General features: G+C 41.7%; 1 protein-coding gene across 2 annotated transcripts in view; it reads right to left on the bottom strand.

The window, feature by feature from the left end:
• The window catches only part of IQSEC1 (IQ motif and Sec7 domain ArfGEF 1), a 785306-nt gene that overhangs the window by 771215 nt on the left and 649 nt on the right, over nt 1-13442 (bottom strand). The window contains exon 1 of one of the 2 annotated variants that reach the window (XM_069083777.1): nt 2216-2415. The exons of the other annotated variant lie outside the window; for it this stretch is intronic. The gene's annotated coding sequence lies outside the window, so the exon portion shown is untranslated. Of the gene's footprint in view, nt 1-2215; nt 2416-13442 lie in introns of those variants that run through there. 2 annotated transcript variants of the gene reach the window in all.

Genomic DNA, 13442 nt, shown 5'->3' with positions numbered 1-13442 from the left:
GATTGGAAGGTCCTGGGGTGGGGTAGTACTTGGAGATTATTTAATCACACTTAGTAAATGCTGTATTTGGAATGATGTCATGTTTCGATCTTCTCTGTTCTGGGTTTGTTACTGAATAAAATAGAGAGCACCTATGCTGGTATTTTGAACCTGGGGAGTTGCCTTTGCTTGGTATTACATTACAGAGGCGAAGGTCAAGCTCAGATTTTTCTGAGACTCCCCATCCAATGCTCTCCTCACTGGGCCATCCAGCCGCTTCATAGACTCACCAAATCTCAGAATTCAATTTCTGTCTGGAGCCTCAGAGATCACCAAGCTCAACCCCTACATTTTACAGGTGGAAAACCTTTTGACCCATACAGGGGAAATGTCTAGCTCAGAGTCATACTTCCCCCTCCTCCCAGTCCCATGTCCTTTATATGTGATAAGATGCTATATAAACATGGCCTACAACTGTTATTGTTGTAATACATTCAATTAGCTGATTTTTATTGCACTAATCTCTTCCCAAACCACCTGTCTTATTATTTATACATATTTATTCTCTCCTGACAAATTTCCAGTTTCACAATTATGAGACCAGCACTTATTCAGACAAGCTAAACATAGAGCTCTTTCCAAATAAATCTAAGGGATTCCTTAAAAAAGAAAGAAAAGCAACAAACAAATGCTATATCAGCAGTCTGCACAATTTAATCTAAGGCACCATCCAAGTTATTCCGAAGAGCTCCTCCAGTGCAGTCACATGCAAAGCAGGCCAAAATGATGACTTCCTTTCCTTTAAAAGACTTTATTTGAAAAGGCAGAGTAGCTCAGAATCATGAGGCCCAAGTTCAAATTCTGGCTCTAGAACTAATTCCCTGATAACCCTGATTCCCTAGGTGATATTCTTCTACTGTGGCCGTCAGCTTATGAAATAATTGGGCTAGATCAGCAATTCTCCCAATGCAGTCCATGGAACCCTGGGTTTCACAGACCCTTTCAGCGAGTCTGCAAGGTTAAAACTATTTTCTTAATAATACTTAAGATGTGGGGTGGCTAGGTGGTGCAGTGAACAGAGCACCGGCCAAGGAGTCAGGAGGACCTGAGTTCAAATCCAGCCTCAGACACTTAACACAAAAACTAGCCATGTGACCTTGGGCAAGTCACTTAACCCCATTTGCCCTCCAAAAAGCAAAAACAAAAAAAATATTACTTAAGATGTTCTTTGCCAATTAAAATACTTCTCTCTTTTCCAACTATATATCCATGTGAGACCAGATTTTCTTCATATAGATAAAATGTGTTTTGTTAATAATTGATGGCACCACATATTAGCTATTCATAAACTTCACCCAAAACAACATAACACAACAGATTGAATGCAGAAGCAGATATGAAAATCCAAATGTCTTCTTTTAAGCCAGACATTAAAGAGATTTGCAAAAAATATGAAAAATAATGCTATTCTTCTAAGATTTTGTTTTGAAAAATCTATTTTCCATAAAATATGTAATTTATGCTACCATGTAAAGAATTTATTACTTTTTTCTAATGAATAAATACATATTTTTAAATATTTTTTTTATTTCTAATATAGTAAATACTGATAGATTCAACACAAAAGCTCTTTGAGGTCCTCAATAATTTTTAAGAGAGTAAAGGGATCCAAAGACCAAAAGGTTTGAGTACCTGAGACCTCAAAGATTTCCTTTTGTCTCTAAATCCAGTGAGGCTATGAAATTGCCACATGTACAATGCTTCCCTCTTGGCATCCAATCTTCCCACATGTGAAAAATGCATAAATTAGAGAAGAGTAGATGAGAAATGGTGAGGAAAAAGGTCTCCATTTTATTTAACATGCATTACAATTAGACACTTTTTTTCTAGATTTCAGCCAGAAAGTTTTAAATATCATAATTTACTTAGCTTGTCAGAATCCAAAGAGGCTGTTTAAAAAGAAATATCCCTCCTTGTCTTCACTTTGTCTTCACCAGGTGTTAGCAAAAAATTAATCACTTATTACAGATGAATTCCTGGGAGGGAAATACATTTTGTCCCCTCAAAGCAAGTAAAAGAAATTAGAGCTAATTGCTGGCTAAGGGCCCTCCTTCTCTACTTATTGATCCTAAAATTTTCAGTGGGACAGGGTCTTGGAAAACAATCTAGTTCAAGCCCCCAACCACTTTATTTTACAAAGGAGAAAACTTGGACCCAGAGAAGAGAAACTACTTACCCAAAGGCATGTAACTAGTTAGTAATTGGGCTGGAATTGTCCTCTGACTTGGGATCCAGAGCCCTTCTGAGTCTTATATTGGCATGTCCAATCGGTTGCCAAGTCTTGTTGAGACTAGTTCTCTTCTATGCTTCCCCTTCTTTCTATTTACATATGCAGCCCCCACCCTAACTTAGGCCCTCTCAGCCTCTCCCCAGAGCTCTTATAGCAACATCTTCACACTTCCAGTGTCTCTTGGTTCTCCTTCCTGTCTGACTGTTCCTTCCCAGTCTCTTTTGTTGATCCATCATTTTGTTCCCACCCACTAAGTGTAGCAATACCCACAGATAGATTTTGGCCTTCCAGTTTTTCTCTCTCCATACGCAGTCCCTAAGTGATCTTACCAGATCCTAATCTATGCAGATTCCTCTCATATCTAAGTCTAGCCCTATTCTCTCTCCAGAATTCCATTCCTCCATCCTCCTTGCCCCATAGGTATCTCAAACCCAGCAAGTCCAAAACAGAATCATCTCTATTTCTGTTCAGAGTATTTTATGGATCTATAGAGTTCTTTCTACCAACCTTCGAGTTACTCAGGTTCCTAACTGTGGAATCATCTTCGACCCATCTTCTCCCCACGCTCTATATCAAATCGGATGCCAGGTTTTGTTGACCCTATCTCCACAACATATCTTCTTTGTACTCACACATGTACCACCATAGTTCAGGTCCTAATCACCTCTTACTTAGACTATAGCAACAGGCTCCTAATTGGATTCCTGGCTTCTAGCTTCTCCCCCTTCTACTCCATCTTCCACACAGCAGCCAAATACAAAATCCTTAGCCTGGCAGTCAGTCCTCCACAGTCTGCCTCCCACTGCCTTTGCAACTCACCTCCATAACACACATGAGTCAGACTGATTTGGGGCTACTCTCTGTACATGAAATTCCCTCTTCCAAATTCAAGCCTTTGCATAGGCTGTTCCTTGTGCTTGAGACGTTTGCCCTCCTCAGCGCTGACTCGGGATCTCAAGCTCACAACTCACTTCAGATGCCTCCTCTTAGGTAGGATCTCCCCTGATCCCCCCACCCCAGTTATTAGTACTCTGTCCTGTATAGCAAAACTTCATATTTACCTCTCTGTTTATTGGCTCTATCCAGGGCTGTTCTAGAGCCATTTGGTATGAGCATTTACACCTTGGAAATTGGCAAACACAACAAATCACCCCTAGGTTTATCTTTTTGATTGTCTAAACTCAAGAACATGGTGGAGAAAGTGTTAAGGATGCAGATTAAATGTTAAAATGTATCTTTCTCACATTCCCCCACCCCATCCCCAGACAGATGTTAATTCTTTGCTGGCCCAAACTCTCCACCTATAAGTTCCTTGAGGGCAGCAACAGTTATTTTTGTCTTTGTAATTCTAGTACAGGGCAGCTAGGTGGTGAAGTGGATAGAATGCCTGGGCTAGAATCAGGAAGACTCATCTTCATGAGTTAAAATCTGGCTTCAGATACTAACTATATGACACCAGGCAATTCACTTGACTGCCTCAGTTTCCCCATCTATACAGAAGGAAATGGCAAACTACTCTAGTGGCATTGCCAAAAAAAACCCAAATGGAGTCACAAAGAGTCAGACATTGGCTGAAATGACTCAACAAACCTAATACTAGCAGAGTGCCTGTTTATTAATAAACATATGTTCAATTGAATCTAGGTGTAGGGAGATATCTATTGCTATCCAAATATATGTGTGCATGTGTGTGTATACACAGATACACATCCATATGGATCTATAGAGTTCCTTCTGTTCCTAATCACCTGACAGCTAAATGCAATCCCTGAGTCTGTGTTGCCACACCTAGCCACTGAATGAAGAGCAACTGAGAAAGAATGATTCCCAAAGACTGAGTGTCCAAGGCCAAGGGAAGAGAGATAATAAAACATTTCATAGTTTAGTTCTTTCAGAGATACACCAGATACAGGAAAAGGAGTGCAGAGTAGGGGAGTGTGGTGAAAGGAAGCAGGAAAAGCTGGACTATGAAAAGTAGAATTCACAAAGAAGGGATGGGGATGGGGGGAGGAGAAAGGAGTTTCTTTACTAATCAGCTAGAGTTCTCCGCCAGCATGAAAGGGGCCCATCCACCTAAATCAAATGCTTTGACTGCATATCACCGTCTTTGGAGTTAGTGAACTGCCCCCAAAGAACCCTGGATTTGGAGAAAGAAGATGTGATTTAGGATCATAACTAGGCAACTTTGGAACCATTTAACCTTGAGTTCCAACTGTGACCTTGGGCAAGTTAACTAACCTTTCCAAACCCCAGTTTCTTCAGCTTTAAAGTAAATATAAATAGCACCAGCCTCCCAGGATTGTGGTGAAGATTGAGTGGAAGGCACCTGGATGGTGCAATGGATAGAACACTGAGTCTGGAGACAGGAAGACCTGAGTCAAACCTAGCCTCAGATATTTACATGATTAGTGATGCTAGGCAAGATATTTAACCTCTGACTGCCTCAGTTCCCTCAACTGTAATAATAAGTATTTAAATAATAGGCATCTACTTCAGAAGGTTGTTGTAAGGATCAAATGAGATATTTCCACAGTTCCTGGCACATAGTAGGCACTTAATAAATGCTTGTTTCCTTCCTGGAAAATGTTATAAATTTTAAATTCTCATTTTAATGACAGCTACTATTATCATTAATAATAAATACAGATAAATGGGGAAAATCACCTGACTTCTTTGTACCTCAATTTCCCCATCTATAAAATGATCCTTCTCAGCTTCAAATCCCATGATACTTGGCATTATCTATCAGTACTCACTTAGGCAGACAAAACCCCAATTTCTCTACACCTAAAGATTGCTATTTTATTTAAAACATAGGCACTTGAATATTCCCCATTCAATAGACATAATTCAATGTAACACTGCACTTCTGGGAGGAACACTGGACTTGGGATGCAAAAGCCAGGGTTTAAATCTTACCACTGCCATTGACTGGGTAGATATTGGGCAAGTCATGTCCACTCCCCAAGCCACAGTTTCCTTATCTATAAAATGGGGATAATAATACTCTCACTGTCCATGATTGTTGCAAGGATCAATATGAATCACAAAAGTTCAGTTGAAATGAAGCTTGTACAGGGTACCTGGGTGGTGTAGTGGATAGAGTGCCTGACTTGGAATCAAGAAGTCTAATGAGATAATACAGGTAAGCGTTTGACAACCTTGGCTCATGACCCAACAGAAAAGATAACGGGTTTGTAGTCACAGGACGTGAACTGGGAGCCTAGATCTGTTCCTTACCACCTATATGACTTTGAGAAAGTCAGTTCATGTCCCTTGAGTCTCAGTTTCTTTCTCTTAAAAATGAGGGGCATGGATTAAATGACCTCTAAGGTCCCTTCCAGGTTTAACCCTTACAACCCTTATTATGGTTATTATTATCATCCTGTACCTAGTGTCATTCACAGCATAGTTAACAGAGAGCTGATCCTGGTGCCAGGAAGATCTGGATTGCCCCCTGATTCATGCTGGCTAACGGACTCTGGACAAGTCACAACCTCCCAATGCTCTAGGAAACTCTACAACAACTACAAATTACATAGTAGATGCCAACTTGTCTTGGTGGAGGGTATTTCCTCAACTGGGAATATCCCATATGAATGAAATCACAGGTCTAATCCTTAACCATTATGAATCTGTACCCATAATTCAAAGCTTTCAAAATCCTCACAATCATTAAATCACAATTCTAGTATTTAATGCTATTCTTTAGAGAGTGAGACACACATTTGGTGGTTTTTTTACAGGGACCCTCCAATGTGTGCCTTCATCTGAATGATGTGTATGGCACAAAGTAAGCTCTTCTATTAAATCATTCCCTTCCAAGCTCACAATAGCTACTGGGTTTCCTTCCTAATTTATGCTACATCGTTATCCTGAATGTCACCACAGACCTGAAAATGGAGCTTGTTTGTTAACTAAACAGATATTTGGATTTCATTGGAATCCTCCCACAGGATGAGTCATAAATTTTGATCTTCAGAATGTTCTACTCTTTTGAATTACTTGACAGTGCTTAGGACTAGAAGAAAGAGGGAGGAAAGTCCACTTCAGACTATAAACAACTCTTTTAGATTGATGTTTGTATCTGCCTCAGAAGTATCATGAAAACACAGAAATGGTTGCATTGTAGAGAACCTCAGAGATCATTTTGTTCAGGGTCTCTCTCTCTCTCTCTCTCTCTCTCTCTCTCTCTCTCTCTCTCCCTCTCCCTCTCTCTCCCTCTCTTTCTCTCTCTCTCTTCCTCCCTCCTTCCCTCCCTCCTCATTCCTTTCCCCTCCATTCTTCTCTCCCTCTCCCCCTTTCTAGATCTTTCTCTCTTCCCTCCACCTTCAAAATGATGTTTGCTAATGATAAAGTTTTGGTGTTATCTCTCCACATTCCCTCTACACCTATATACCTATGAATCAAAATCATCATAGTTATTACTATTATGACAATAACACTAATAATGTGATAGGACCCAAGGACATCAAAGTCGGAAGGAAAGGTCTCATATATATGAAAATTTTTCTAGCAGAATTTTTTTTAAATTAATAAAAGACTGGGAGTAAAGTGGTTACCCATTGCCTGGGAAAAGGCTAAAGAAACTGTGATGTGAATGCAACAGAATTATTGTGACACAGGAGATGATGAATAGAACAATTCAGAGAAGTTTGGGAAGACTTGGATGTCTTGATACAGAGTGAAGGATACAGAACCAGAACAATTTAACCAGTGACCATGATGATGTTAAAGAAATCAACATGGAAAATATCAGAGCTTGAAATAACGCAAGGGCCAATTGTGACTCCAGTGGGTTAACTGTAAGACCTGCCTCTGACCTCTTGACAGAGAGCCAGTAGAATGTAGCTAAAGAGTGTGTTGCACATTGCCAGAGATGCCCAGAGTTAATTTGTTTTGCTCAATTATACTTCTTTATGACCAAGGAGGCTTCTTCAGTGCTATATTTTAAAAGACTATCAATGAAACACTTATTTAAAAGAAAAAGAAATTAACAAATTCTGGCTTTTCTCCAAGTCTATGGGAATGAACCCAGATGCAGGAGACATAACAAGATTAAAAGGCTTGCCTGGGAGTTTGTCTCATTTCCTCAAAGGAGATAATGTATGAAAAGTGTTACATGAATGTTATTATTATTATTATTATTATTATTATTGCCTAAGAAAAGTTTCTCAGATTCGTAGAATGTTGTTGCTTGCCAGAGCCCTAAAAGCCAACTTAGTCTAACTCCCTTACTTTTCCAAAATGGAAATTGAGATTCAGAGAGGTAAGGGATTTGTCCAAGGGACAAAGAGAACTAGTGACAGAAGCTGGACCAAAATGCCCTCTCCTGTCACCTAGCCCAATGCCCCAGGCTCATCTCCTATTCTACCATCAGTGTCCTTGATGGTACCAGTTCAGTCTATCTGAACCCTGCCTTTCAGGGTGTGGGCTTTTGCAAGCTTATCTTTGCTCAACTGTCAGAACAAAGTTCCTAAATACACCAAGGATCTGATCTGCCTTTCATGTTACTTCCTTGCTAGTTCATGTAAAAGCTAATGAAAGTTAAATGCATCCCTAAGGGCTACAAATTCTAAAGGTGGGAGATCTACTTTTTACCAACTATTCTAGGAAGGTCTCTTTTTTTAAAAAGAGGATTTACCTTAAGTTTCCAGTTGACTCAGTAATTTCTCTTTCACAGGAATGCTCCTCCCAAGGAATGTCAGTGGTCTATGATCCATGTTAAGGATGGAATAGGACAGTGGAAAGCTACAAATTAGATTGACTTCCCCATAAGTACATTATGGTCCCAAGAAGTTGTGGCTACTGCCTATTCATAAGAAACTGGATGGGGATTGTTTTATTTGTATTTATATCCCCAGTATCTAAATTAGTTCCTAGCACATAAGAGGAACCGAAAGTTTGTTAACTGATTGGTCCTGGATTAAGTGCCTCAAAAATTAGAAAGCTGATTGAGTGGGGGGAAAAAAATCTAATTTTTGAAACATTCCTTCCATTCTTACCCTAAAGGGAAAGCATTATCTCAGTATCTATATAGCCCCAGGAAAGGACATTTCCCCCAGTACAATCCCTAACACAAACAGGAATCTGAGCAACGACCACCCCGGATTGGCGAACCTGTGGCCTCAAGACCACAAACTTTTGTTGGGATTCAGTCACAGGGCTGCACTTGAGGACCTAGGCCACAAGTAATCTTAGAGGCCACAGGTTTCCCACCCCTGGACCACACGTCCTACAAAGACAATTCTCCTAAGAAAGTATGAAGAGTATAAATATTCAGAAATGGGGTTAAGTAGTAATTTTTCATCATCTTGCTAAGCTATTAAAGGTAGAGTGAATTTAGACACCATGCACAGTGAATGCTGTTATTACCCTCATGAAGTTTAGGTACAGATTTACTTACAATAATGGAGACAGAGTTTATTTCTCTTCTCAGTTACTCGATTTGGTTGTACTGTAATGATCCTATTAGGTCGTACTATACTAAACTTTACCGATCATTAACTGCTCTGTAGAAATATATCTCAGTCATCTCATAGATGGGAGCCGGCCAAAGAGGTAGTGTTTATGAGTATTCAATCAACCCAACTAGATGGTAAGCACCTTAGGGGAAAGGGATCTGTATTCACTCACAGCTTCTAATACTAGGCTCTATAGACAGTAACCACTCAACATCGTCGATTAAATAATCGACGGTTACTACGGAATCTGGTTACTTTCAACTTCCAGGGTACTAAGATCATTGGATCATTAGATTTTGAGCCAGAAGGAACCTTAGCAATCATCTAATTCGACTCTCTCATTTTTCAAATGAGGAAATTGGGTAACATCCTGCAATGCTTCATTAAAATATATGTGGGTATTCTCTCAGAGGCCTAGTGTTTAGAGTTCAATTATGAGATTGTAGACTTTAGCCAAAATCCAATTTGTTAATATTTATTAGTAGTAGTAAAAATAGCTGCCATTTCTACAACAAGCCTGAGAGACAGGAGCTGGGTTGGTTTTTTTGTTTGTTTTGTTTTGCTTTGGGTTGTTTTTTTTTTTTTTTAATGCTCATTTTACAAATGAGGAAATTGAGACTCACTAAAGTTCTGGTCACATAGCTGGGAATATCAGGAGTGAAACTGGAACTCAGGTTTCTTGTGATTCCAAATCCAACACTACTCCAACATTGCAGCAATGGCAGATGCTTCAAATCATTATGATTGACAAGCCAGGAGGCAAGTGATCTCAATACTCAGGTTGCAGGCCAGTTTGGAGGCAAAACACCAGGGGTCCAGTCTGAGGATCAGTTGTTACTGTCCAATTCCTGACAGTTACCCTGAAGCTGGAGGCTCAGTATTGTGTATTTCAGGGGGGGCCTCTCACCAGTGAGATGTTAAATGAAACGGAGCCACTGGAAATGATGATTTTTCCCTTGATGAGCACCAATTGTTATTGTTAATATACTGGTTCATTACACCTCATAGGAAACCTGACAATAAACTAGCAGCCACATTTTGTTTATTCTGAGCCTGATGTTATCCTCGTTGGCTGTTTCTGAAACAAGAGAAGCAGACCACAGTCCGGCTGACCCAATGGATTCCCAGGTTGTTTCAGAAATGTAATTTTCACATCTCCCCACTCCCAGCCCTCGACCCTCCAGAGGGAAAAATCTGGACTAAATATGGGAAAAGCAGTTAGTTATTGATGGTGTCAGATATAAATTCTAATTGGAAATTGTCGACTATTTTCCCTCAGCAAAGTTGGCCTCTTGGTAACCAAGGGTGATTTTTGAAGAAAAATCGATCCCTGGAGATTGTGTTGCGAGGCATTTGCCGACCAACATGTGTCACTGTTTCCTATGAAAACAAGGTGATTTTCCTGTGATGCCAATTTCATCTCCTGGGCAGGCTCTAAGCTCCTAGAAGCTTTTTTTTTCTTCTGGAAATCCTATGTTTTTCTTTCATCTGGCCATATGGAGAAAGGGCCTTGGGCACACAAAGGTGCCTGTCAATCTCTCTGGAGGCTATGGAAGATAGGTTGTGAAAAGGGTTATGGGAAAGGGCTGAGAAGAAGCAAAAGTATCCACCCAAGAGAGTTAAGACCTTTGCACTATTCAGCAGCATATTTATCCAGGTGATAACAAGTTTTGACTCTTCTTTCTACATGAAGGTCAGGAACCTACTACTTCTTTTCACAGTTTTTTTCTTCCCAGTGTCCTGGCTCCCTTGTTTAACAGAGAGTTTCTCTCTCTACCCCACCTTCACCTGGGATTTCACTGTGTGAAATGCCACAATATATGACAAACAGATTCCTCTTCTAATAGCCAGCCCATTTGAATACATTCCAGTCACTCCCTGAGTGCAGCTGTGATTCCTGGTGTAATTTAAGGCAACCTAGGGTTAGGTGTCCTGTCTTGGATCAGAGCCTTGCTATGATTAATCAAAATTAAGTGGGAACTGACTCCCCATTCTCTAGATCTGGGTTTATAAGAGAGATTGAGGGAAAGGGAAGAAAATAGGGAGTGGAATTAATAAAAATAGCAACAATATTTCCTACTTACATAATCCTTTTAAGTTTTACAAAAAGTTTTCCTGAGGTGAGATGGTGAAATTATTACTACCCCTATTTTACATAAGGGAAAACTGAGGCATGGATGTATTAAGTGACTTTCCCCAAGTCACCCACCTAGTATGTGTCATAGTCTTGATGAGCACTTGAAGCACTCCACCTTGCTGGGGTGTGGTGCTGAGGAAAGGGCATTGAATTAGGAGTTTGGAGACCTCAGTTCTGGTTTGGATCTGCCAATACAATTAAGACCGGTCTGGTCACATATTCTCTATTTCTTTCTCTGTTTTCTCATGTGTAAAATAAGGAGGCTGGACTTGTTCACTCCTTTCAGTTGTTTCTGACTCTGTGACTCTTTGGGGGTTTTCTTGGGAGAGATACTGAACTGGTTTGCCATTTCCTTCTCCAGTTCATTTTACATATGAGGAAACTAAGGCAAACAGGGTCAAATGACTCAACCAGGGTCACATAGCTATCAAGTGTCTGAGGTCAAATTTGAACTCAGGGCCTCTTGACTCCAGTCCTGGCTCTCTATTCACTTTGCCTAGGTGATTTCTAAAGGTCCTTCCAGTGTTGAAATTTTAGGATTCTTATTCTATCATCTCTCCAGTGATTTCATTAAGCTTGGAAAGAAGTATTTGGAAGTAAATGAGGTCTCCTCCAAGTGCCTATAACCTCTCAGAAAGTAGTTTCTTCATCCAGGCTCAGATACTCAGCACCACACCCAGAAATAACTGGCCGTGTAACCTTGAGCAAGTTACTAAACCCCGACTGCTTTAAAAAAAAAAAAAAAAGAAAGTAGTTTCTTACCCAGAACTCAGAGATCACAAGCTCCTCTCTTGGAATAGCTACCTAGTCACCTCATCTGTACTTCCCATTCCCCTCTCCAGCTCTTGTGTTTCCACCTGTCCTGGCTCCCATCTCAGCTGGCCAAGGGAGTTAGGCCCAATGCTATTTCACTTGACATAAGGGAAGATCAAGGCATAGCAAATATATAGGGGAAGGCTGAGATCTTACCTCAAGGATCTCTGACCCTAACCCAGGAGGATGAATGGGTGGCAGCCCCCCTCTAAGAACTTAGAACTGAGGAATAGTTATAGGCTTTGGGGTACCGAAACATGAGAATACAGTTCCCTTTGGAAACCACTGGGGGAAGAACCAGAATGGAGGAAAAGGGAACAGTCTAGACTGGAATTTCAGCACTTACAAGAATAGCAAGTAGTGGAAGGACCACTGCTTTGGAGACAGTGGAGCCCTGGAACAAGAACTGGAGGGTGGCTTCGGTGTCCTAAGCTCCTGTGCTAAACTGGCAACTGGGTGCCAAGGAGAATACAGGGTTCCTGTCCCATCCTTAATCTCTTTTTCAATCTACTCCCCCAATCTGGCCCACATAATAACAGGAATTTAGAACTGAGAAGGGAAAGAGCAGGAGAAAGCCTGACACAATGGAAGAACTCTGGCAGCCCCAGACAAAAGAGGAAAGGGCCCCACATTTCAGAGTCAAGTATGGCTCTCTTCTCCTAACTGCTTTGGGCTAGGCCCGTATCCCTCACAGAAGGGGATTTCACTTCTAGCCCTACCTGACTTTCCCAGACCTGTGCCAGTCTAATTCCTAGTCCTCACTCACTCCGATACAAGAGAAAGGTCTCACTGAAGAAGGTCTGCCACTGAATTATGGCAGGAGTTTTGTGCAGCCTCAGGCTCGGCCTAAGAGTACTAAGGAAATTGGGCAAGGAGGAAGAGGAATGAGAGCAGCAGCTACAGGAACTAAGAAATTGATATGGTGGAGGTGGGAGACAAGGTGAGGCGCTATACCAGGACTTGCTTTGGAATTCAACTGTTGTGCTGATATCTCCTCATGCCAAGGGGGCCCATCCTGGACAGATTGCTCCCTGTCTCGGAAAACGGCAGTCATTTGGAACACACACACACAAACACAGACACACACACACACACCCTCTCGATTTCTGAGCTCCAACCTGGTCTCGGGTTAAGAGGCACTCTTTTTTCGGGGGAACAGAAGAAAAACAGACACCCTTGACTTTCAGTGGGGTCGGACAGCGGACACCAGGGAAGAGGGAGGTTTGGGACAAAGCTGTGGCCTCAGCACACAGTCCCCTAGGGCCTTCGGAGAAGGGGATAACGCTTATAGAACCCCTCTCCACTCTCAGTTCACCAGAGAGGGGTGATTCATCCAAAGGTGGGGCGGAGGGATGAAGGTGCAGTAAGGAAGGTCCTTGGCTAGGGAGTGGGGAGCAGGGGCTCTTTCCTCTCAACCTAATTCCAGACTGTTTTCCTATAATGAACACCCCGTAGTCTACGAAAACATTACCCTGGACAGGTGGGGTCTGGAGGGTTGGCAGATCGACACCCTGCTTCCCCCCCCCCATTCCCTCCTCCCCCATAGCAGAGAGCGTAGCAGACAGGAGGATCAGGGAAGTGGCCTTGGCTAGTGTTAATAGAACAGAAGGGAAGCACTCTGCAGACTCTGAAGGGGGAAGAAGGGAACTGCTTGCAGGACGAGCACCAGCGGCACCTGGCCTCCTGCCGCCTCGGGGCCCCCGCGCTGGGACCTGTCCAACCAACCTACCTTTCTCCACTCCACCCCTTACTTCCCCCC

The sequence above is a fragment of the Petaurus breviceps genome, unplaced genomic scaffold, assembly GCF_028583685.1.
Source record: "Petaurus breviceps papuanus isolate PSGF00001 unplaced genomic scaffold, PetGlider_PUasm1.0 174, whole genome shotgun sequence".
In the NCBI taxonomy this organism is placed as follows: domain Eukaryota; kingdom Metazoa; phylum Chordata; class Mammalia; order Diprotodontia; family Petauridae; genus Petaurus; species Petaurus breviceps.
Note: the sequence above shows the minus strand (reverse complement) of the source record. Positions and strands in the feature narration are given on the sequence as shown.